The 26504-nt window shown below is 36.0% G+C and overlaps 1 protein-coding gene across 1 annotated transcript in view; it reads right to left on the bottom strand.

The window, feature by feature from the left end:
* Positions 1–26504, bottom strand: part of IL1RAPL1 (interleukin 1 receptor accessory protein like 1) — a 1275105-nt gene that overhangs the window by 1013290 nt on the left and 235311 nt on the right. The window lies entirely within an intron of this gene.

Raw genomic sequence — 26504 nt, 5'->3', positions numbered from 1 at the left:
AAACAGAGTTGCATTGATGATTCTAAAATTTACTATCAAGCACTAACTTTTGGTCTTTTTACACCGATGGCTTCAAAGCTAGCCAAACCACTTAACATATAAAAAGTCAAATATTATAAACAAAGCATTTTTTTTCAGTTTTAATAATCTCTTTGGCAAAGCAATGCACTCGTCCTGCAAAGCAGCTAACTAGTCCCACCGGAGCCTAACCTGTCCAGTGTCTGGTGTCTGCCTTACCTATCTTTACACCACTAGCACTTAACCCGGTGCATGGCATAAAGTTGGACCTCTATGAATGGGTGGCACAGATCCACCAACAAAGTAGATACTTATCATATAACTAGAACTAGAACTCTTTTCAATGTCCAATTTAATCATCAGATTGTACCACTGAATATTACATGATATACTCTAGGGCTCTCCTGCCTTTATGTGTCTGCTTATAAATTTGGATCCAATTAAGCTTTCCTGAGAGAAGACTTCAGTTTCTATAAGGAAAAAATATTGGTATGGCACATGACTTGAGAAATAAAGACCAAATGTTGCTAAAGTTAATGACATTATACAATATTCCCCCCTATATCTTCATATATAGCTTGCATAAAGATATTTATAAGCACAGAATCAATTGTGTGAATGTTGTAAAATGATATCCCTTGAAATAATAAAAACCAAAGCCGTCGATTAATTCGACAGTGTTTTTTTTAAATGCTTGTAACATTTTAGATATAAGTCATCTTTCTAAAATTATTTCTTCAAATTTTCTTCTTTGGCATTTATATTTCAAAAGCATCAAAAATTAATCAGTCTTAGTTTACAAAAAAAACCTCTTCATTAATTCTGTTGCTGCAGGATACTGCGAATTTTGTCAGTCTTTGCCAAGTCATTTCTAACAACTTGCATTTAGAAAAATTCCCTCTTAGTATATGATTCCATGATCTAGGTCAAGGAGAAAAATAAACAGGAAAAAAACAGAAGGTTCACCAAACTCTAAAAATAATAAAACATGAAGAAGTTCTAAAACCTCAATAAACAAAGTTGGGGACCTTTTTGAGACAGTGGAAAAGGCTGAAGGATGTTGTGCATCTTTCTATTTTAGAAGTCCTAGTGAGGGTATGTGTGAGGAGAGATGGAACAAATTGCTCAATGAAAGTAATGGGGTCATCCCCTTGGCTGCCTTCAGGGATGCTGTAAATCTGGATGTTCTTCAATCTGTTTCTATTCTTTTCTCTTCCTTATGTAGCTCCCAGCGATTTCATTTTAGAGCCCACTGTAGTTCATTACAAGGTGCATTTCTCCTTGTAGACTGAAGTGTTCTTCCACCCAACCCTCACAATCTGAGTTCTCTGCTTTAAAATGACTGTGTTTTCAGCTCAAAAATCTAAGTCACATGTCTGGAAAAAAGCTAATGCCTTTATAATAGGAAATGGTCTCTCTTTATTGGCCCCTCCAGTTTTGCCCTCTTTTTGTGTGTTTTATTCATCTTGAATCTTTGCCATGGGTCAAACATGCCAGCTTGTAACCACTGGGAAAGACAAAGAAATAAGGAATGTAAAACAACTAAATAGGCTTCCTGATACTACTATTATTAGTATGTTCTTCTCTTCCAGAGAGCCTCTTGTGAAAGTCAGATGGATCTCCTCCACTTTTTATGCTGGGAGAAGACACGTTGAGAGCCCTTTTGACATTTTTAGCTTATCCGGTTAAAGTGTAAGTGGCTATCTTGTTTTCTTAACCAAAAACATTAATAGTGCCTTTAAAATGAAGTGGGTTAGTTCCTAGTCTAGTTAATGCTGTTTGGAAGAAATCTTTTTTTTTTTTTTCTCAGCAGTGCTATTGTGAAGAAATTTTACAAATAGATTTACTAAATAAATGAAAAATTACAACAGGGAAGAATAAAATATAGCTAGCATACTTTATATATCATGCTGTAACACTGTAGAAAATATGGCTAATGTAAATGTTGAAAACGTTGTTGCTTTAAAGTATATCTAGATTTGACTGTCAGTCTGACTTTCTCAGTCAAAAGGAGTCAGATTAGTAAGGTCCCAGGGACAATCAGGCCAAATTTGGAGCATTGCTCACTTCACAACACAAGCGAAAAGAAGGAATAAATAAGTAATTAGTACTATATATTGTCTCCCAAAATAAATTACACATAGAGTGTTTACAATATGTTAAACACTGATATAAGAACTTTCCATATGTTTTCTTTCTTAACTTCAAAACAACCTAATGAGTTATATAATATTATTAGCACCCATTTGACAGATAACGAGACTGAGCACAGCAGTTAAACAACTTGCTTAGTAGCATGGATAAAATTTTATCTTGATCATCTTCTACCACAGCCCATGCTTTTCACCATTACATTAATAGTTTAATTTGTGTTTTCTGCATTACAATAGATTGGAAAAGAGTGACAAGGTAATCATAGTTTAGGCAAAGCAATTTATGTCAATATCTAGCTAACATCAGTTTTCCTAGAGGATAATTCTTTAAAAGAAACACACAAATAATATGGAGTAAGTAGTATTTGCAACGGAATAATTCAATGATTTTTAAAACGCCATAAATTACTCATAATATTTCAAATTTATCACCATGATCGCAAATAAACTAAGATGGGTACTAGGTAATTAGAGATTTTGAAATATTTTACATAGTTGAGATCTTTATTGTAAGAGATTATCGTATATCATATCTGCATGTATGGTTAACTTATACTGTACATTTAAAAATGCATTTCTGGGGGCCAGCCGGGTGGAACAGCGGTTAAGTGCACTCGTTCCAGTTCGGCGGCCTGGGGTTGGCCGGTTCGGATCCCGGGTGCGGACATGGCACCACTTGTCAAGCCATGCTATGGTAGATGTCTCATGTATAAAGTAGAGGAAGATGGGCACGGATGTTAGCTCAGGGCCAGTCTTCCTCAGAAAAAAGAGGAGGATTGGCAGCAGTTAGCTCAGGGCTAATCTTCCTAAAAAAAAAAGCATTTCTGTGTACTAGAAACTACATAAGGAATCAAACCTAACCAATAATAAAGTATACTGCCTACCCTTCAAAGAACGATTTACTCTTTTTCTAAACTACTTTCTCTTTTTAGAATTTGGAAATCACGGGTAAAAAATATTAGTAAAGATGATATAAAGGTTTGAGATCCTTTAAATTTTAACAATTTGGTGATCTTTAACATCTTTATTCTCTTAATTTTATCAGAAAAAAAGCTTAATTTTGAAAAAGAATCTTCATCACTTAAAAAGAGGCACTTTTTCCCCAATAATACAATGCAGTTCCAAAGATGAGGCAGAAGGAGCAGGCACTAGCAGACAGATTTTCTGTAGATAGTTTAAAAACAATAATAAAATCAACTTAAAGTCCATCTGCTTTCTATAATCACCATGTGCTGCCAATTCTAAATATTATCCATGTCAAATACGCCTCCTTGAAAAAAACCCCTTTGTTTCTCCAAGTTCTAAACAATCACTAATGTTCCTGTTGAGTCTTTATAACATTTTATGAGCTTCAAATTATCACATTTTTATTACTTATCCCTGAATAAACACTGAATTCCACATGGAAGTTAATTTGGAGAACTCCCAGTTATACATTCGACCCCAACACACACAGATTTGACTACACAGGTCCATTTCAAGATTAAGTTCTTAATGGCTCAGAGTTGGAGTCATTGAAACCCTCTTTGGGTGCAGCTGCTGTCTCCAAACTCGGTTATTATATAATCTTTCTTTTAAAAGTAGATTTAAAATAAGCAGTTATCTCACCATGATTGGGAAGATCAAGAAACAGAATTTGAGCTATTTTAATGCTAACACCTTATGTGACCACTTGGAGTTTTTAAAATTCTTTCACTGTGGAGACATTTGAAAACCCCTAGAATTTATCCCAAGGAAACAAAGATACGGACTGTATTGCAGTTTCTAGAATTTATTGTGAAGTGGGATCTTTTTAAATGTCTGCCAAGTTTACTCTTATAGCTAAGACTTTTCCTATACTTGTATATCTGTTTGTTCACATGGAAGATACTTTCCAAAAACTAAAATTAATAAAAAAGACTCTTCAGACAAAATCATTGGCAACTTTGCAGAAGAAAAGGCTCAAAACTACAAACCATAATGTTATTCAATACTGCAACTGATCAATAAATAGGTATACATTTTTTTGTCTTTACTCAGAAAACATGTTAATGGAACCAAAAAGTATTATTCAATTACTTTCCCCCTCTTTTTTAATTTCTTCTCCCGAAAGCCCCCCAGTACCTAGTTGTATATGCTAGTTGTAGGTCTTTCTAGCTGTGCTCTATGGGATGCTGCCTCAGCATGGCTTGATGAGCAGTGCTAGATCCGTGCCCAGGATCCGAAGTGGCAAAACCCTGGGCCGCCAAGCTGGTGCATGTGAACTTAACCATTTGGCCATGGGGCCAGCCCACCACTTTGTTATACTGTAATATTTAATTTATTCATTCAATTATTTTCCTGGAATAATCATATATATAGTCATTTTTCTTCTCTGGCCATTATTATTACTTATTTTACTTCATGATTACTAATAAAACTAATGTTGTAGAGAAGAGAATGATAAAAGTGATACACTGTGAAAATGTGTGTGTGTGTATGTCAAGTAGACTAGGCATGCCACTGCAAGATCAAACTATCTGAGATAATTTCAGATGTGAGACCATCAAATAACTGTTAATTTGTGTGTAATGAAGAAATCATCACTTGATACCACCTTCTACTCACTGACTCCACTTCTCACCTCTCCCTTTTCAAGCATGGCCATCAGATTTAGGTGCCTTCTGCTCCTGGGAACTGGTCTTGCCAAGGTCACTATTTAGCTCATTTCATTTAATCTCTCTGTAGCACAACTCTCTCCACTTTTGATTTCCATAATACCACTCTCTTACCCTGAGTTTTCTCTTACTTACTTGACAATTCTTCCTCTCACTCTCTCCCTAATGGTTTCTGCCCTTTAAATGTCAAGTTCCTCAGATTCTCTGTTTGTTATCTTCTCTCTCTACACATTTTTGGTGTGCTATTACATGCATTCTGATGGTTTTAGCTACTAATTATCTGCTGAAATTCATATATCCAGCCCATATCCCCTTGAACCCATTCTCCACCCAATATCTATGCCTAGGTATCACCCAGGTTTCTTAAATATAGCATAACCAAAACTAAACCTCACATCTTGTTCCCTGAATTACTTCCATATTCCCTAAACCAGAAAACCTAAAGACACCCCAGATTCCTTTCTCTCCTTCATCCTGATGTGCAACTCATGATCAAATCCTGTTGATTCTTTTTTTTTGCGTTCCCCATCCACCCATCCCCACTTCGACTACGTTAACCTCATCTTTTCTCACCTGAATTAATTGGTTATTTCCTCCTCCAATCTCAAACCCTTCCAAAGGGATTTTTCATTATATTCACAGGGTAATCTTACCAAAGTGCACACTGAATTAACTTATCTTTATGATTCTGGCTCCCCACCATTCACTGTAGAAAATCAGCACTCCTTAGTAAGGTATATATATAATCAGACCCTAATCTGACCCTATCTCCTGCCACGCCTGCAGGAAAGGTTAATACTTTACTTATGTCTCTGAGTGATCCTCTGTTTCATATCTCTTTATCCTTACTTCTGTCCATGACCTTCCATTGTCTACTCAATGAAAACCTCACTATTCTGATTATCAGTTCAAGTGGTACCTTCTCTTTAAAACTTCCTTCATTACCACAATCAGTAAAATCAAACACTCCCAACTTAGAGTTTCTACTACTGTCATAGAAACCACTGAAACTTTTATATTTACACATCTTCCAACTCTTTCTAAACAGTAAACTCCCAGAAAGTAGCTACCGTATCTTAATTATCTATCTCTAGCATCTAGTATATTTAGTACATAGTTAATAAATGATTCCTGAATAAAAAATATAAATCATTTGTTTCAGCCTTATTTTTCTTTTTTTACCACTTATTTTATTGCAGTAACATTGGATTATAACATTATATAGCTTTCAGATGTACACCATAATATATTTCGAATTCTGTGTAGATTACATCACGTTCACCACCCAAAAACTAATTATAGTCCATCATCTCACATGTGAGCCTAATCACCCCTTTTGCTCTCCGCCCTCCCCCCTTTCCCTATGGTAACCACCAATTCAATCTTCATTGCTATATGTTTGTTTTGTCGTTGTTTTTATCTTCTACTTATGAGTGAGATCATACAGTATTTGACTTTCTCCCTCCGACTTATTTCACTTAGCATAATACCCTTAAGGTCCATTCCTGTTGTCACAAATGGCCGGATTTCATCATTTCTTATGGCTGAGTAGTATTCCATTGTGTATATATACATCTTCTTTATCCATTCATCCCCTGATGGACACCTAGGTTGCTTGCAAGTCTTGGCTATTGTGAATAATGCTCCAATAAACATAGGGGTCCATGTATCTTTATGCATTTGTGTTTTCAAGTTCTTTGGATAAATATCCAGCAGTGGATAGCTGGATCATACGGTAGATCTAGTCTCAATTTTCTGAGGATACTCCATACTGCTTTCCTTAGTGGCTGCACCAGTTTGCTCTCCCACCAGGAGTGTACAAGGGTTCTCTTCTCTCCACATCCTCTCTAACACTTGTTTCTTATCTTGTTAATTATAGCCATTCTGACCAGAGTAAGGTGATATCTCATTGTAGTTTTGATTTGCATTTCCCTGAATGCTAATGATGTTGAGCATCTTTTCATATGCCTGTTGGCCATTCGTATATCTTCTTTGGAGAAATCTCTGTTCAGATCTTTCACCCATTTTTTAATTGGGTTTTTGGTTTGTTGTTGAGATGTATGAGTTCTTTGTATATTTCTTTTCTAATTTTACTCTTTATTTTCCTCATCTTGGTTACGTCAATACCTTCACTTTATTTCCTCACACAAATTATAGTCTAACAAACATCATTTATACCTGCCTTTATTTAACAAACATTTTCCGAAAATCTGTATTGAAACAACATACTTTTGTTAGGGGCACATGTGTGTATGTTGTGGGTGTGTATGCACATCTGTGTGTCTTGGGCAGGGAGGAGGAGCTGGATATAAAGACATAAAAATTTGGTCCCAAATCTTTGCTTATTAACCTTGGCTCTATTCTGCATGACCTCTATACTTTTATTTCATAGGCAAGGTGCATAATTTCAATGGAGTTGGCAGAGCCCCTTTTCAAAGGCAGATTTATTGGGAAGCCAATGACACAAATATCAGGGCCTTTTCACTAGCACAGGCCCTTTTCATGGAAACTGCAGGCATTTACATTCATAATTAATTTTATGCAATAGCATTGCAGTTGCTGTATGCCCTCTGTATTCATGATTTTGTTTTCTTTTTTTATAAAGTGCCCCCTTCAAAGAAAATGCAAAAGCTTCAGAAACTTAAAAAACCTGCATCCATTCCCTGCCTCTATTTTTAGCAGTAGCTATTATTTACTGAGTGCTTCCTATGTGCCAGGCACTGTTCTGACTGACATGTATTTATGTCTATATATATCAGGATAGTCAGCAGCCCATAATAATAGTTAAGAATTCTCAGTGTACTAGATGTACTGTGCAAAACGCTATCCAAACATCAATGCACTGAATTCTCATAGAAACCCTGTGAGGAGGTGGTATTGTTGTCCCCTTCTTACAGGTGAAGAAAGGGAAGCACAGGGAGATCAAGGAACTTGCCCAAAATCCTACAGCCAAGATCTGAAGGCAAGTATTCAGGCACCAACTCTGCATACTGAACTATTACCCTGTATAGCTTCGGTCATAATTCAACCTCTCTCTGGTTTTTGATGATTGCAAGTCCAACAACAAGAAATGCCTTTCATTCCTTCAATATCTTACTTGAGACCTCACACAGAAATATCTCTGGGCAAGTAACACACTGACTTACATTTATGCACACAAATTTTGCCCATGTATAAAACTTAAGACAGTGGAAAACTCAGTACCAAGAAAATGTAGAGTGGGGTAAAACATGAAAATACAAGCTTTGCCATCCTAATCATATTAAGTAGTTTTGGTCCTGAATGTTGAAAGCAGCAAGCTGTCAAGGTTAGCAAATATGGGAGCGAATCAGAGCTGTCATAAAACCACAAACTGTCCACCATAAAACACAAATTTATCATATTCTTCCAATTCTAGGCAATGCATTGCAAATATCAGCAGCTAATATTTAGCAGCTTAACTCCACAGTTATGGGCTTCCCTGTTCTTGGGAATAAAATATTTTAAATGGTCGTGAATACTATATACCACACCGTCTTATTAGCTTCATTTGTGTAAACTGCCATGCCGTTGTCTATTTTTAAACGTGTATGTGGGGTTTTTTTTTTTGCCATAAGTCTAGTATCATTTACTTCTTAAATTTAGCTTCATTTCATATTTTACTTAGTGCTTTACTGAAATATTCATGTGTTCCTGTTCTCTGTTGTAAGGCAGCTCTTGCAATTCCAAAGGTCATGTGTAGCAACTGAGTGGAACAAAGGTTCCCAAATGCCTCCCATTGCCATTTTAAGCAGGTGTTGCTAGATAACTATATTCCCAGCCACCTCAGTGTATCAGATTCAGGGAGATAATTTTCTTAAGCTATAATAGAATTTTCATTGAGGCAATTTGTCTTCAATGCATGAGATGTGAAGTGCTCAGCTATCCTCAGATTTTGTCTGAGAAATCAAGGAAAGATACTGTCGAATAGTGGCTTTGACTATTTTGATCATAGGTACAAGTAATACAATGATAGTGTCATTTGGGGGTCCCATTTACATAAAACAAATTTATAATTGATGTGCCACTTTGTGGTCACCAGAGTTAATGGACCTTTTAAGAACCTCTACTTAATAACAATAAAGTACCATTTTTACAAGATTTAATGTTGGAAGAATTAATGCACCTCACAGCCTGACCTTCACCTGCTCCTTTGATGGCAACTACTGTACTGTTTCATTCTGGAAGATTCTCCAGATTTAAAGTTGACATTACACAGTCAGCATTCTCAAATGTTTTTAATAAAATTCGGGTATTAGCTTGTGGACAGAGCAAGCTGTTTAGAATGCAGATAACACTTTATTTAATAAGGGAGGAATTTACACCAAGATTTAGATAATGCCCAACCTCCAAAGCACCCACGTAATTTGTATTGATATCCAGGTGCTAGAACAACTGTTAATGCATGACCATAACTGATCTGGGAGGCTATCCACCAGTAAAATGTCTTTTTTGTAAAATAAGTACGCAGTTAAGGAGTTAACAGCTACCACCTTCCCCAGCCCCCTCACAGTGATACATGCCACAATGAGATGCAGTAGGATGGTAAATATCCCGTTGCCCTGATCATGGACAGACACAACAAAACAAAGCACTGACATGCTCTTCTTAAATAGCAGGGTGTCAAAACTCTTCCTAGGCAAGTGTGAGTCGTTAACTCAAGCCTCCGTTACAAAATTGCATAATAGGGTCTAGTAGCCTGTGAAAGTGTTTTCCGACATAGCAGCATCACAGGAGACCAGGCAAAGAGTCACCAAGTCATCTTGATTTGCCAAATAGAGTAAACAAACCTCCTTTGACTGGCAGATGCAGGAGAAACTATACTTTTCTATACTGGTTGGCAGAGTGTGAATTGAAGGGAAGCAAATATTAGGTTCAACAAAATAAACTGAGAATATTCAAGTTTATTTAACACTTTCCTGAAAAGTATAGGGGTATATAAGTCTAGGATGAAAGATAAGGCTTTAAAACTTGAGATAAAATATGAATAAAGGGGCCTAAATATGTAATTACTTGGGAAGAAGCATCTTTCCTGTGTGTGGTAATGCAGGTCCTCCTTCCGGAGAAGCTGACACAAAGACAGCATCAGACGGGCACAAGAGTTATTCGGGTGGCGGGGGTCAGGGGGAGACTACCTATGAAAGAAAACAAGAGAAAGCCAAAGGAGGCTGGGAGAACTATCCCACTATGATGCATGTCTGACTCCTTTGAAGGAGAGGGGAAGGGAGGGCGGAGAGGAAGCCGGCTTTGCACTGTAGTGCAAAAAGACAGTTTTGGTCAAGTTGATGGGGGAGTCCTTGAGCCAAAGTCCCCGTCAGAGGAATCCCACATCTCCCAGGAATGGGCCTGCCTTAGAACCCCTGCTGCACTCAGTCACTGGCTGGGATAAGCTCCTGGGAAGGGTGGCCTCGGCACCAAAGCCGTGATGGACAGAGTGTAGCATCCGGGGCCAGCATTCAATCACACTCCCTGAAGTAGGAGATGTGAGAGGGCGTTTTCATGACCGTCACAAATCATTTAATCAGTCACTATGCCTTCACGAGACTAACCATTTTAATAAAAGTCTGAGCTTCGATTGGGTAAATAAACATGAATGATTTTACTTCACACTTACCTCTCACAGATAAATGAAAATTACCATAGAAAGTTCAGCTAGAATAAACAAAAGATTTCAATTGACCATAAAAATAGAAAACCATCCTAATTAATCAGTCCCTTCAAATTTATTCCTTGTTTGCCGACATTAACTACTTTTAACACATGTAAGCACACATTACTTTCAGGATCTCAGTTTGAAACGAGAGCAGTGGCGTCGATTGAATAAAGCCAGTAGAGCACATCAATGACACTGCTCAGATAATCAAAACAAAGTTTCACAGGACAAGGGACAAAGGTAAACAGAAATTTATGGGATTATCATGTGGAATGTAAAATGTGTATGTCACTATCCTATGGGTTTTATGACGAGGGACAAAGATGAGCAAGAAAGACACCTACATATTAACCTAAGTATAATAGGGGAGCTCCATTTTGCTCTGATATTGCATGCTGTCAAAGGGCTGGTTTGAGTTGATGACATCTGTGTGTACTGGTAGAAACCTGAATAAATGGACTGTTTACATGAAAAACAGCTGATCTTGGACATTCTTTTTCCTGAGTGCACAGAAAGTAGCTCTCACAATCCTAATAGGAGCTAAGTGACATGCATGGTGCACATAGTGATAGTTTAGGGCTTTCAAATGAACCTGCTCTCATGTTTTGCTACCTTATGCCATTGTGTGTATTTTCTGTGATATCCATAAATCTGGGCCAGTGGTTCAAGGGGCCTCTCTAACTGTGGTAACCACATGCTGTGTGGGAGACTGTCTTCCATGTGGAGGCATCTGAAGGTGGTTTAGTGCAAAGAGTAGCAGAGATAGAGGATTTATTCCCAATCTTTCTGAATGATCTTCGGGAACAAACTGTCATACCATGGACGCTAGTTGCCTGCCCTCAGTAAAATGAAGAGATTAGACTAGATAAATTTTTCAAACAGCTCCATAGAGCCCTAGGAATTTCCCAGTATACCTCATGGGACCACTCTGGAAAAAGGAAAACTGAGATTGTGGGGCAGTGCTTATAAACAGTTTGCTGTTTTATATTTGCATTCCATAAAAGAGCTCATCTGAAGAAAAATCTTGAGGATTGAAAATATGTGCATTATGTGATTTCTAAAGTCTCTGCAGTGAAACGATTCTAATCTTTTAATTAAACCTGTGAATAGTGAGAGATTTACAAAGCGTAGGGTGAGGCAACCCTAGAAAATAATTTTTCCACACCTGCAAGTTGTTGTGTTAAGTGTATCCAAACAGCAGAAGTTGATGAACAATACTTTTGTTCACATCCTGTTGTGCATCACATGGTATGGGAAGCTGATAAAAGGCCCCACAAAAGCTATCTTCATCCTAATGCCTGAAACCTGTGAATGCTACCTTACATGGAATAAAGGGATCTTTGTATATGTAATAAGGTTAAGGAGATTATCCTAGATTATCCAGGTGGGCCCCAAATGCAATAACATGTATCTTTGTAAGAGGGAGGCCGTGGGAGATCTGACACACAGAGGAGAAGGTGGAACACAGATTTGAAGATGCTGGCATTGAAGATTGGAGTGATGTGGCCACAAGCCAAGGAATGCTGACAGGCATCAGAAGCTGGAAGAGGCAATGAACAGATTTTCCCTGGAGCCTTCAGAGAGAGCATGACCCTGCTGACACCTTGATCATCCCAGTGATAGTGATTTCATACTTCTACCCTCCAGAACTGTCAAAGAAAAAATTTCTGTTGTTTTAAGACACAAAGTTTGTGGTAATTTGTTACAGCAGCCAAAGAAATCTAACATACTTGGCGAAGGCTTTTTTCCCCCCAAAATCCTATTTTCCACCTTCTGAAAACAACACAGGTGAGCCACAAACAAAAGGAGATAATAGAGTTATGCAAGACCACCTGCAAAGACCAGTGAATTAGTCATCTGGAACACATTAACCACACATTTGTTGCAATCTCTAGTAACCCAAAAGAGAGGATTTTTTTTAAGTAAACATTTTATTGAGGTAAATGATATATACAGAAAAATAAAGAAATCCAGAACTAAATGAATTTTCATAAAGTAAACATGCTGTATAAGTCGCACCAGGAGAAATCCTCATCCCCCTTCTAGTCACTAACTCCCCCAAGGTAACCACTATCTTGACTTCTAAGAAACAACACATTCACATTCACATTCCCGTCTTTTGTACTTTACCTAAATGGAATCATACAACATATAGTCTTTTGGGTCTATCTCATTTCACTTAACATTTCATTTTTGGCATTCTCCTATACTGTTGCATATAGTAGCAGGCCATTTATTCTTAATGCCATGTAAGATATTTATTCCTATGACTGTATGATTATACCACAGAGTACTTATCCACTAGTGGTCACTTGGATTGTTTCCACTTTTAAATTATTATGAATAGCACTGCTATGAATATTTTGGGGATCAAGTACCTATGTATTACTTTTGGGTGAACAGTGCCTGGGTTGAAAACGCTGGACCATAGCGTACACATGTTTAGAATAGAGGATTTTATAAGAATAAAAATGTAATTTCAAAATCACCCCCATTTCATTATGCTGATATTATTCAATTATATTTCTATTATTTGACCTTAAAATTGTAGGTGAATTCTGAACAACCTAAGTCTTTTGATTAGATTTTCTTAAGAGAAACTGGCTAAACTCTGAAGTCAGGGTTTTATATTTATGTTTATCATATATTTTAAAGGTCACCTTAATGTAGTAAAATATTTTTAAAAATCGCAATTAAAAAAAAAAAAAAAACCCAAACTTGGAACCTGACGCTTTTGAAGTTTCTCTTTCATATGATTTTCTAGGAGGAAGAACATCCTTAGTAAAGGTGACATGTTATCCCTAGAGAAGCATCTAAGGCATTCTGATAATCTTGCAACTTCTCATATAATCCAGAAGGATAGAAAACTACAGTGAAGTGCCTGTTCTCAGATTTGAATGGGTGCAAAAAGATGAAAATATAATTAATCCAATTGTGTTTCTTTGAGACATTTCCAACACTTCCAGCCAGCAGAACAATGGCGATTTTTTTTCCCTTTCCAGCAGAAATAGATTCTTTTTTAAACATTCTACTTTGAATATAGTTTTTCTGTGTTTTTTTTTTTTTTGGAATTGCCTTTCTCCTCCAACCAGGATAGTAAAGCTTTGAGCTCTGTATAGGCATGCATAAAAGATTTTATAAAACACAGAATATTAAAGTTGCAGACAAAAGAGCTAGGATTTAGACTATAATACTATCAGCTTGGGGCTGAAAGAATCAGAGGTCTAAAGGTTTACAGACTCAGAATGAAAGCACGTACAACACCTAGCTCTGAAAATTAGGTCACGTTAACAGAACCATTTGACTGCTCACTTTGCATGTGAAAGACCAATATTTGATGAAATATGACTATTTTAATGGAAGGCTTATGTCAGCAGTTATGAAAACAAGGACTGATACTGAAAATAGTCTCCTTTCCCTGTTGTCTTTGTCCTTCTAATTTTTCCCGATTGAGTTGGAATTTCTGTCTTTATCCTACACCTTACTTCTCACCCAGCAGCGGTCCCTAATTCAGAACTAATTTTTAAAGGTCAAACTAAAGTCTGGAAGCATCCCAAGAACCCATGATTATGCACCAACATTGTTGAGTAGCTAAAGAGTACACAGCTTTTGGCTAGGCACAGTGGATTCTTTTTAAATAAACAGGTACAGTGAAGAAAAAAATAAAATAGATGAATCCACTAGATATAGAAGACCCAAATTAAACACAAAGAACTATTGATTTCTTTCTCTTGTAAAAGTACACAGCTGAGAAAAGATTATACAGTAAGTACTTTCCTAGTATTTAAAATGTAGTAGAAATAATTCATTCCATTAATCAACATTCATTAAGCAGGGCACTTTTGCAGCCATTGGGGATTCTGAACAAAGCAGACAAAATTTTTTACCCTCATGATGCTTACATTTTAAGAGAAGGGAGACAGACAATAAAAAATAAATGAATTATGTACCATATATCAGTGGTGATAAGAGTTAAGGGGGGTAGTCCGCAACTTTACATAGGTAGTCAAAAAAGGCCTCACTAAGCAGTGCACATGAGCAAATATCTGAAGGAGGTGACAGGGTGAGGGGGGTTGGGGGGGTGTTGGTGGGGCTAGCTGGGGAAAAGCACCCCAAGCAAAGGGAATAGCTAGTGCAGGCACTGACACAGGAAGAAGAGTGGTGTAACAGAGGAGCATTGTGCCATGGAGTGGAACAAGCAAGAAGGAAGCACTGGGAGACTGACAGCAGCAATGAGGAGCTAGATGATTGTACCCAGTACCTTGTGAGCAACTGTAGACAGATGGGATTTTACTCTTGGAGAGATGAGAGACCATTATGAGTAGGTGTTCAACAGAGGAAGATATCACCTAGTTTGTATTTGAAGGAATCGCACTAGCTGCTATGTTGAGAAAAACTGAAAGGGAGAAATGGTGAAAGGACAGAAAAGGGTTAGGAGGCTACTGAAATAAAACAGGTGAGAGATAAGGGGGCTTGGACCAAGATGTAGCAGCAGATGTGCTGAGAAGTGGTCAAATTATGGGTCTATTTTCAAAGCATAATGGACAGAATTCACTGATAGGCCAGAGCATACGAGAAAGAGGGAGTCAAGAGGAACCCTACTTTTGGCTTAAGCACCTAGAAGGATGGAATTACCATTGAGGAAGCTGGGAAGGGTCAGGTATGGGAAGGAAGGTAAGGAATTTGTTTGGGGTTGGCTAAGTGTGATGTGCCTATTTAGACCAAAAGTAAAGATGTGGAGTAGACAGATGGATATGTGAGTCTGGAATTCAGGGAAGAGGTCCAGGGTGGTGATGAAACTTTGGGAATCATCAGCATATAGTTGGTATTTAAAGCCATGGTACTGGAAGAGATGCCCAAGGCAGTGAGTATACACAGACAAGATGTCCAATAACTGAGCCCTGAAGCCCCACGATGTTTAATAGAATATAATTTATCTGGAACTCATGACAAGAAGTATTCCACAGAGGGTTTCAAAAAGATTCTGGAGGAACTGATCCCTTAACACAAAATATTGCAAAGTACGATCATACACTGAGTGGTGACTTTAAAGAGATGCTTGCTAAAGTTCCTCCAAATGTTGTGTGATTTTTATGACTAGAAATGAAATCTTCCTTTATCCTCATAAAATTTTAATATATGAGTACTTGATATAAGTATGCAATAGAATCTGCTGATTTATTTATATCTCATATATGAGGATCAATCTTTTATTGTTCAGATAATATGCCATAGTAAAAAATTTGCTGCTTAGATTTGAAATTTAAGCATGAATGTTTCAACAAAGTGCCATTAGATTCATGAGAATCAGTGATTTAAATATAAAAATGATATTAATACACCTGACCAAAGAAGATATACAGACAGAAAATAAGCATAATGAAAAGATGCTCCAAATCATATGTCATTAGGGAGATGCAAATTAAAACAATAAGATACTAATATACACCTATTGGAACGGCCAAAATCCAGAACACTGACAACATCAAATGCTGACGAGGATGTGGAACAACAAAGAACTCTCATTCATTGCTGGTGGGAATGAAAAATGGTACAGTTACTTTGGAAGACAATTTGGAGGTTTCTTACAGAAATAGATACATCTTACCATACAATCCATCAATCTCACTCCTTTGTATTTACCCAAAGGAATTATAAGCTTATGTCCACACAAAAACCTGAACACAGATGTTTATAGCAGCTTTATTCATAATTGCCAAAACTTGGAAGCAACCAAGATGTCCTTTAGTAGGTGAATGGATAAATAAACTGTGGTCCATCCAGACAATGAAATACTATTCAGTGCTAAAAAGAAATGAGTTACTAAGCCATGACAAGACATGGAGGAATGTTAAATGCATATTACCAAATGAAGGAAGCCAGTCTGAAAAGGCTACATACCATACGTTCCCAATGATATGGCATTCTGAAAAAGGCAAAACTATGGAGCTAATAAAAAGATCAGCGGTTTCTGGGGGTTGCGGGGGAGGGATGAATAGGCAGAACACAGAGGATTTTTAGGGAAGTGTGTATGATACTACAATGAATACTAGAATGGATATATGTCATTATACATTTGTCTAAACCCATACAATGTACAGCACTTAGAGTGAACCATAATGTAAACTATGAACTTTGGGTGGTTATGACATGACAATATAGGTTTATCAATTGTAAGAAATTTACCACTCCAGTGAGTGATGTTCATAATGGGAGAGACTATGCCTGTGTGGGGACAGAGAGTATAAGGGAACTCTCTGCACTTTCCTCTCAATTGTTGCAAATCTGAAACTGCTCTAAAAAAATGAAATCTTTTTTTGAAGGATATTAATTAGACCAAAAGTATCCTGTGTTACGTCAAATCAAATCCTGAGTTGATTTAACCAAGAGACAGTGAATATTCTCCCTTTAATCTGATATAGCTGGATATTTTGAGCCATGTGAGGAGAGACTGTACAAGATTGATGATTTTCATAAATGTTTGTCTTTTTAGCACATAAAATTAAAGTCAGGTGTGTCAAAATAATATTAAAAATTCAGAATTTCAGGAAAAATTCACTATTTAATACTATACATACATATCACTTTCAATATACCTTTGGTTTGGACTATACATATCTAGGTTTATGTGAACATTCTGTAACCTCTGTAAACCCTGAGGAAAAATGTCTATCATACAAGACCCCACATTATTCCTCCTGCATAGACTCTAACTGATTCTTTACCTTTGGAATGCACTTATAACAACATTAACACCTTTTACCCCCACTTCCACCCTGGTTATCTTTGAAATTAAACTCACCAGAGAAGACTTCTGAAAGATTGTGATATTTTAACTGTCATGTACTCATCAATAGAACATCCTTTCTATCATTTCTTAGCATTCCCTTTCAAAATTACTCAAGATATATATCAAAAACTTTACATGATGCCATAAGACAATTTCATTAAGAACTACATCTCTCTTTTCTCAAGGAACGCTATCTCTCAATCAGGTAACATGTTCTTTCCTCGTTGTAGCCAGTTTAAGCCACATTTTCAAATACAAAAATATTTGATCCTAAAAAATTTAAATAATCCATAGGAAAGTAAATTATTTACAGAGAAAATACTCTTTTTTAATTAAAGATTCTTCCTCATGAGACAGACTCATAGATAACTTTATGGAAGTCTATTAATCTCATATCTTCTTAGAGGAATTATAACAATACAGGGTAAGAAGTGACCACGTCGTAAAATAAAACATGAATACCCACAACAGCTGACCCAGATCCTAAGTGAGCCTAGCCAAGACTAGGGGGTTTGCTGGTCTAGAATGACCTTACTCATGGCTGACAGTTGGCTAGCTATTGGCTGTGGTGAGTGAGCCACATGCCTCTCTCATCATCTGGTGGCGGCAGGGTTCCAAGAGAACAAGTGGAAGTATTCAAGGTCTCTTGAGGCCTAAGCTTAGAAATGGCATGATATCAATTTTACCGCATTCTATTCATCCAAGAAAATCACAAGGCCAGACACAATTCAAGAGGTAGGAAAGTAAATTCCACCTCTTGAAGGGAGGAAATGAAAAGACGCCACAGATGAGTGTGGATACAGGAAGGTGAAAAAGTTACTAAAGTTGGAGCAAGAAGGGAAGTTCTAGGAGATGAGGTCACAGAGCTAGGCAGGGAGAAGATAAATAGTGGAAGCCAGGAGACCGGTTAAGAGGCTATTGAAACAATCCAGTGAAGAAATCAAACCATTGATTTTCAAGTAGCAAACTCCCAATACACACTGCCTGACAAAAATTTCACTGTAACGAGCAAGCATCTGAAACTCAAATAAAGCGTGCCTTACCAAAACACTACTCTAAATATCTTGTGTTTTCACATCCTAATCCCCTTGTTCTTGCCACTAAGCAAAGTGTAGTTTTTTCCACAAGGCAAGATATGGAATAAAAAATTAAACTAATTAAAATTTGATTCTGCAGCAATTCCTACAATTCTCAATGTATATAATATGACTTTTAAACACCGAAGATATATACAAATTTGAGGTATTGTAACTGTTTTCAAAAATTCAAAGATTCGGGTTATAAAAAATATTCACAATAAATGATTCACTAAACAGCCGATCTAGTAACAGGGAAATTAACCATTGAAATAACAACAGAAACATAAGAAACTGCTCATAACGATGAAAGCAATACATTTGACAGCTAGCACATGCAGCAGCAACTTTACTTTAACGGATGGTTACATATAATTCCTTTACGGGTATAGACTATATGTCAAGGCCTCTACAAAAAATTTTATAAGACAAAAAAAATGTGTTACATAACGAATCCCCAGATCCTTAAAATTTAACAAGAAAGTAGAAATTTTATTTCAACTTTATTCATAAACATAAGCCTTAGAATTATTTGAGCTAAAAAAAAGGTAAAAAAAAAACGTTTATAACTTTTAACCCATGTCTTTATTCTTGCAACCTTTTCTGTCTATGATTCAGAAGTAATCTTGAGAGCCATCATAAACACACCAGAATCTTTGAACAGAATCATACTTATACTGTACAAGGCAAAAAACCCCAAAACAACAAGAAAAAGAGCCCTATTTTAAAATTTCGTGCAACAAAATTCTATAACTTACCTTGGAACCTTATCCCAATAATTCTCATTATCACCAAATTATTGGACTTACTCATTTTCTATCAACTCACACACCAAACTTTTATTAAGTGAGTAAAAGACATCAATTTTATAATACAGCAAATTTAATCCATGATTTCATTCATTCAGACACCAGTGACTGAGTGTCCACAAAGCGCAAAGCTCGATATGTATGGATTAAAATTAACTGTCTTGTGTGATAACTAGGGGAAAAGAGAATGGAACATTTGCTGATTGTCTGCCATGTGTTCTGCTGTATTAGGGGGTCATTTTAACACCTCACAGGAACCACAGGAGGTTCAACAGTTAAGTAATTTGCCCAAGCTCACAGCTAAAATGTGGCAGAGTCTGGATCCGAGTACAGAACTATCCAGTGTCAACACCTATACTTTCTCCACTGAACCATATTTTTAAATGCACGTTGGATAGTTCATAAGATAGAGGTAATAAAAGTATTTTCAAATAACCTTTGAAACTATTTTTTACATTCACACCATAACACATACCTCACAGCTCTGGTTACTTCGGCTCCACACTTGCCAGGCCCCTCAAACAACATAAGCATAACATATTTATCCTTGAAGTGCGTAAACAGTCAAATATACAAGATTCCAAATTATGGTTAGAAAATCTTTAGAATATTTTTACTTATTGATAAATATTATGGGAGCACTGACAAACCAGAGTAAGCCATTAATGTTATACCATCAGCTGGGAAAGGTTTGGGAAATCAGATCATTACATTTCTCCCCACATTACCCACTTTTGAGTCCTATGGCTACCACAGCTCATTGGTATGTCTAGAACTTAGAATTTAGCTAAATCTGATCACTACACCATTGTACATTATTTTATTTCCATATTCATAAGAATTTCTATTGAAATGTTCAGTCAAACTTAAAAGTGTCTAAAGTCAAATAAATACAACTATTCAGTAATGCTTTTAACTCTGAAGTAATCCACAACTTGAACGGAGACAATGAAGACACTGAAATTGTTAAAGATTCTGTTTACCTTGGTTCGGTCATCAGTTTAAACGGAGACTGCAGCCAAGAAATCAAGAGAAGACTGAGACTCACAAGGGCAGCAACAAAAGGAATAGGAAAGACCACCAAGCATAAGGAAGTGTCAGTAGAGACTAAGGCCAAGATTAGCCACAGCCTCATATTTCCAATTACTATGTATGGTGTGAAAGCTGGACAGTGAAAAGGGCTGACAGGAAAAAAATTGATTCATTTGAAATATGGTGTTGAAGGAGAGCTCTACAGATACCCTGGACTGCCAGAAAGACGAACAAGTGGGTCCTAGAGCAAATTAAGCCTGAACTATTGCTGGAGACAAAAATGACAAAACTGAGGCTGTCCTACTTTGGACAGATCAAGAGAAGGCAGCATTCTGTGGAAAAGACAATAATGCTGGGAAAAGTAGAAGGCCGCAGGAAAAGAGAAAGACCAAATACAGGATGGATTAATTCCATAAAGGAAGCCAAATGCATGTGTCTACAGAAGCTAACTGAGTAGGACTGTTGAGGACTGGGTATTGTGGATATCACTCACTCATAGGGTCTCCAGGAGTCAGAGCTAACTTGACGGCATGTTACAATAACAAATCTACAAAGCAATCCTGGAAAAAATACACTACTCGGAAATGATACCAGACTTGGCCTTTTGACTGGGGTAGAAAAAAATGTGTTTCATCTGATATGTTTTAGACTACCACTTACCAGGTTTTATTTGATATATTCCAAAATCACTCCCAAGACAATTCTGATGTGCACCAAAGGTAGAGAACCATGGCTTATATGATGATTGTCATTTCCTTCCTTTTTAATTTATATGAGAAATAAAGGATTTTGTGAGCATAAGGCTTTTCTCTGTTTATGAACCAATTTTAGGGAAAGTATTCTTAGTAATATTCTACAAAGATAAATATATGTATCATTTTTACCTTGTTTTTCTTCTACTAACTTTATTTTTGCATTAAAAAGCTTTTGCTATTTGCTGTAAAATGTGCTTGTGTGCTTTCTAACTTTAAATCTGTAACATGTAATTCTTGGTGATCAGTTTAGTTTATGAGTTGTATTTTTTCTTATGCAAATTATCCTGTTAAGTTATGCATTATGGTATAGTACTTATAAGAGGTTTTCAATCTCCTAGTCATAAAAGGCTTTGTGGTGAACATAATAAGTGTAAATGTATCTACTGGCAGACTATTGAATACTAAGTATCATATACTTTGCTACAATAAAAATTGGAAAAGACATTTTAAAAAGATTTATAGTTTCCCTTCAAGCATAGAATATTAGAATATTCAAATAGTTACATTTTGACAAACATTGACAATATTTTTCATATTATATTGAAAATTATTTTCCTCTGAAATCATCTGCTCACATTCCCGACTTAATATTCAGTATATGTAATGTTCTACTGAAGTAGATGTGTTCAGAAACAGGACTCCTGTACAAGAACACACACAAAATATATGTGCATTGTAGATTAGGCTCTACGCCTGTTGCCATTAAGAAGTTGATTTGGGGACATACCCTAAGTTTCCCCACAGCTCCTATGACTTCCGTATCTGTCTTGTTCTAGCTTCCAGTGGTTTTAGTCTCTGTGCTGACCCCAGTGGGAAGTACAATTTGGACGCAGCAGCTTAAGTCTTCCTAAGACATGGAAAAAAGATGAAGTCCAAAGATACTGTACCTCATATTCAGAGAACTAATAAAGAAATATACATTTATTTATGATAAAGCAAACTAAATTCAGTTGAAGTGGTTTTCCTTCACACATACAAAAATAAGATTTCTAAACAGGATATTTTTTTAAATCCTTTAAAAGTTTTATTATTTAAAAAGTGTGTTTACTGGTGAAATTTGAATAAGGTCTGTATCGAGTTAACAGTACTGTCAGTTTCCCAGTTTTGATAATGTATGATAGTTACGTAAAATATTATCATCAGAGAAAAATGAGTGAAGGGCACGGGGAACTCAAGTAGTTTTGCAACTTTTCTGAGTAGAATATTATTTCAAAATAATAAGTTTAAAAATGTTTTGTGAAATTTACTGCTATTAAAGTTGCTTTCAGACTTTCTACTGCTTTAGAATTCTATAAGTCATTTGCAGATGATAAATAATCAGGGCTCCAATACACAATTATCACTTTGGTGCAAAAAGATGTTAACTAGCACTTCTTAATTTGTATGGTATCTTTTTCTTTTCTCTCAAAGCAACACTTATGAGCAAATGTTTCATAGTTTTAAACTCTACTATATTTTCTGAAACGTGCTTTTACTTAATTGGTCTTTTCAGAGATTTATTTAATGGAGGTAATTGATGTCATCATTTCTTCCTCATATTTTCCTAATGAGTTAATTCCCTCAAACTCTCTTTGGGTGAAAGACTTCCAATCTGAATTTCCCTTACAAGTTGTTGAAATATGCAATATAAAAAATTAATAAAATATCCCCCCATTTAAATAATAGTAAGTTAAATAAACATATACTATCACTTAATGTTTGCCATCTGTTGGTCATCATCACTACAGATTAATCTTGTCTCAATTTGATGTTTAGACATGGCTTGTAGCTCTGTCAACATGGGCTTGCTCAATGTCTTCAATACTGTATTTGTTCAATAAAAAATTTTATACACAATTTGATGTTGTGTATAATCAAAAGTAGCTATTGTTTTAAAATATTATTTCAAAATTACATATTATTTATATTTTGCTTTACTATCTTGATAATACTTCACAGCAATATTTTAAGTTCATCTTAATAATAATGAAATGTATTTCATTAACTTTTAATAATTACGACACTATTATAATAATGTAAATATAAGAAAATATATGGGCATATTAATTTTACTTCCAAGCATATTTTCACTTAGATACAATCTATTCTGCCTACCACTGTCTAGTATATGTGTTAACATATAAAAATATTACATTTCAATTTTAGAAATATTATTGAAATTCAGTAAAATATTTATGACCTGAAATTTGCATTTACCAAAAAAATTCCACCTGGTTTGTACTGTTTCACTGTTTCAAACTTTAAGCATATATAAAAATTATAAGTGGTCACACAGAATAACAAGATGGAAGTAACTCAACTTCTTTTTCCTCACCTTTATAATCAATGGGCTAGCTTGGTTTATTTCAAATCTGTTTAAATGCAGGATTATGTAGTACTACAGGGACTGGGGACATGAACTCCATCTGAAGCAAGCTCTAGTGAGTTGAAACCTTTATAAATTTACTCTCAAAATGAACATATATTGCTGCGTGTGCATGTGTCAGAAGTACAAGTGGGAGATCTCTGAATAAAGTTCTGAGTAGACTTCAATGTTCATTCAAGAATATAAGTAATAAATGCTAATTTGAAGATTACCACACCTTTTTGAACACTGATCACAACTGCAGCAATTACTTAGAATTTAGAACAAAAATATTTTTTCAAGGAGGAGTAATTTATCACTGGCATTGTTTGGAATTGCCAGGTCACGGCAAATATAAAAAAAGGAAGCAGACAAAATTTGAGTTGTTTTTATTATAGCTTTTCATTGTTATACAAAAAAAGCACTCGCCTTTACTTCCTTTCCCCAGGTCCTCTCGCCCAGCCTTGGTACCCTATGGTGTACTGAGCCATATGCTCTTCCCTGAAAGGACCGCACTCATTTCTCTTTCCTGCACCTTTGCTTTGTCTATTTTTTGTTTGAGGAACACTCATTCCTTTTACCTTCTTTTATTTCCAGCTATCAAAATCTGATTTCTCATCTTTGTTCAAGTTATTCAAATACTACAACCCAAGGATTCAATTCTGTGTAGTGCAATGGAAAGTATACTGGATAGGGAATTACAAGTACTAATTTCTAGTCCTTCCTGTCAAAAAAAATATACTCTATTGCTTACCAGATGTGCAAGCCCTCTGGGCCTCAGTTTCTAGAACTCTCAAATGAAGAGTTTACACTAGATGGATTCTAAGATCCCTTCCAGTTTTTTGAAAACTGCAGTTCTATGATATGTCATCTATCCTGAAAATAGTTTTTCTTTATTTTCACATAGTAACTAATTAAATAATTAATTCTTCCTAAAGTGATTCCAGGACATTTGTTTCTGGTGGTGATGAAGAACTAACAACAGGAATCCATGAATATCTGATGATACACAATCTATAATTGGTGATTTGACGGAGACAACACCACCTAGGTAAATGTCAGATCGAGAAAGTCAGAGGAATATATGAAAGCTTCATTGGTGAGAGAGAGATTCAAACTAAATCAAAAAGAATAGCAGAGCTTGCAAGGAGCAAGAGATGGGACCTTAAAAAAGGAAGTGGTATGTGGTGTTAGTATCCCACCGAGGAGTGGGAGATGGAGGAATGGCAGTGGGCAGGGGTGCTGGAGAGGGCAATAAGGAAAGAAGGATCAAATGGTGGTGAAATGTACTCTTGGTAAACCAAAGGCCTAGTATTCAAAATAGGTCTCAAAAAGAAAAGTGACATGAGTTTTCCATTAACTGTGGTAGCACTCTGTGACAGAACAGTGCCTTATGATCCTTCAGGCCTCTCCTGCCTCCACTGGGAAATATCACCCTGTTACCTATGAGTGGCAGGGCATGAAGACACAAAAGGAACATTTTCTATTTGTCCCTTGTCCCACCTGTAACACTCTAATCAATCATTTCAGCTGTTCCCAAACTACAATTTATTTCTTTTTAAACAAAAAGAGAAATGTTCTTAAAAACATTTAAAAATTGTTTACAGAATCATAAGTAGGCCTTTTGTTCCAACTTCATGCCCCTTTTGAAAACCTCTGGCCAGGACTTTGAAAATGGAGAGTGTCAGCCATCCTCTTTCCATCTCATGATTAAGAAGAGACATGGAAGCAGATCTAAAATACTGTCACACACAATAAGATGTAATCACACACCAAATTTCCATTCTCGTAAGTAAACTAACCTGAGTTCAGCTCGTAGTCTTATTAAATAAGAAGAAATTATTACCTATTCTTGTAAACCTATTCTCCACCCCCATGCCTGTCTCCCTCTTCCTTAGTCTCCTTTTTTTCAAGGAATCAATCACAGAAAAGATTCATTAAAGATAATAACATAATTTTCCCCTTGCTAACTTTTGGGTAAGATACTCTCAATCAGTAAAGCGGTCCAGAGACCTAAGCGAAGTGAAAATGAAATGAGACGCCAGGCAAGCAGCCTTTGAATCATGACAGTAACAACTAACGGCGATGGTGGTGGTGGTGGTATTGATGATGATGATGATGATGATGATGATGATGATGGTCACAGCAACCAAGCAGTGAAGGCGTGCCATGTGGTAAGTATAAAGTTTCTTAAGGATTTAGATCCCTCATTAAGAAACTTTCTTGAGTTCCCTTCCTGTAGATATGTGACCTTGGTGAAACATCAACTTCCTTTATCTGAAGCCTTACATCAGCTATGAAAATTAGTAATATAAAAATGAAACATAATTTATCCACTACATTGTAATACTTTGTACAGCACCAAATAAACCCTTTTCTTTCTAAACCAATTTAAATGGCCTATTTTCCTCTTAGTCCCTCAACTTCAAAGAAAGAAGTGAATTAATACACTGTAATTCAAGCAAATCATTTCAATTTTATTTATTTTTAATTTCTATTAATAGGAGTGTTTATAGGTGTGACACACACAGACATATATATGTGTGTGTGTATGATGTGTATATATATATATACATATAAAAACTGGGAAGGCATTTTATAACTTTCAAGCCCTTTGGCATACTTCCTAGAAGTCTCAGTAATGACTATAGTTACTCTTAATTGCCTTCAACACACTTACATGAATGCTACATTCAGTTGAATTATTTCCTGGATTCCCTCTAATTAATCTGATAGCAGCTGTTTTAAGGCCTGTGCTGATTAACAGTTGCAAGACAGCTAAATGCCTAGTACAAGAAAAGCTCTCTGAAGCTTACGTATGTTCATCCACATAATTTTGTCTTTTAAGCATCAACATTTCAAAGAGGATCTTCTATTTTTAGTTAACTGTATTATTTGTTTATATAACTCAAATGGTTTCACCCTAACACACTGAAATATCATCTCAATATATTTACTAAATATCCTAATAGATATTATGGAAATTCAACATTGCAAAAAGTAAACATAAGAACAAGTTTTAAAGATTTAAAGAAAACAACAACTGAGGAGGTATTATAGTATGTATTTGTACTGGTTTCCTCGTCCCAGTACAGAAAATATAAATGAACTTTACAATACAAATGATATATTAAATAAAGCACTCATCTAAAGTAAAATGCTGCTAGGCAAACTTTTAAGGTCAAACCATAGATACTTGTTGATATTTTACTCCATTTGT

The sequence above is a fragment of the Equus caballus genome, chromosome X (genome assembly GCF_041296265.1).
Source record: "Equus caballus isolate H_3958 breed thoroughbred chromosome X, TB-T2T, whole genome shotgun sequence".
NCBI classification, from domain to species: domain Eukaryota; kingdom Metazoa; phylum Chordata; class Mammalia; order Perissodactyla; family Equidae; genus Equus; species Equus caballus.
This window is presented reverse-complemented; position numbering and strand designations above follow the sequence as displayed.